Source organism: Sinocyclocheilus anshuiensis, unplaced genomic scaffold (assembly GCF_001515605.1).
Source record: "Sinocyclocheilus anshuiensis isolate Anshui unplaced genomic scaffold, SAMN03320099.WGS_v1.1 scaffold596, whole genome shotgun sequence".
NCBI lineage: Eukaryota > Metazoa > Chordata > Actinopteri > Cypriniformes > Cyprinidae > Sinocyclocheilus > Sinocyclocheilus anshuiensis.
In genome coordinates, this window is record NW_015554089.1 from 85,804 (window position 1) to 86,275 (window position 472).

The following is a 472-nucleotide window of genomic DNA, read 5'->3' on the forward strand; positions in this document are numbered from 1 at the left end:
CCGAGCCGAACCGTGCCGTGCCGTACTGAGCCATACCGAGCCAAGTCGTACCACACAGTGGAAAAGCGCCATTCTTAGTGGAACGGATACCAACGAGATCAAAGGCAGTTCGTAGATGACAGCAGATTATGTGCTGTGCTGCTAATAAACATGATATAATTTCAGTTCTGTTGCTTCTGTTGCTTTATAAATATGATGAACAAGACACTCAAAGTGCTTGCTATTTAATTCCATACAAAAGGTGTATTTATCATCCATTTTTACTTTAATACAAACATGTATTTTATATTTTTATAGAAACATGACAATCACATTATCTCACACAGAGATCGCACTGTCATAGTGTTTGGGAACATTCATGCATAATTTAAATACATAATCACATGAAATCAGATAAAAAAATCAAATATTTTAGAAGAGAACCGCAGCATCACAGTTGTCTGAACCAATGAGCATTAAGCTGTGTCGTCAG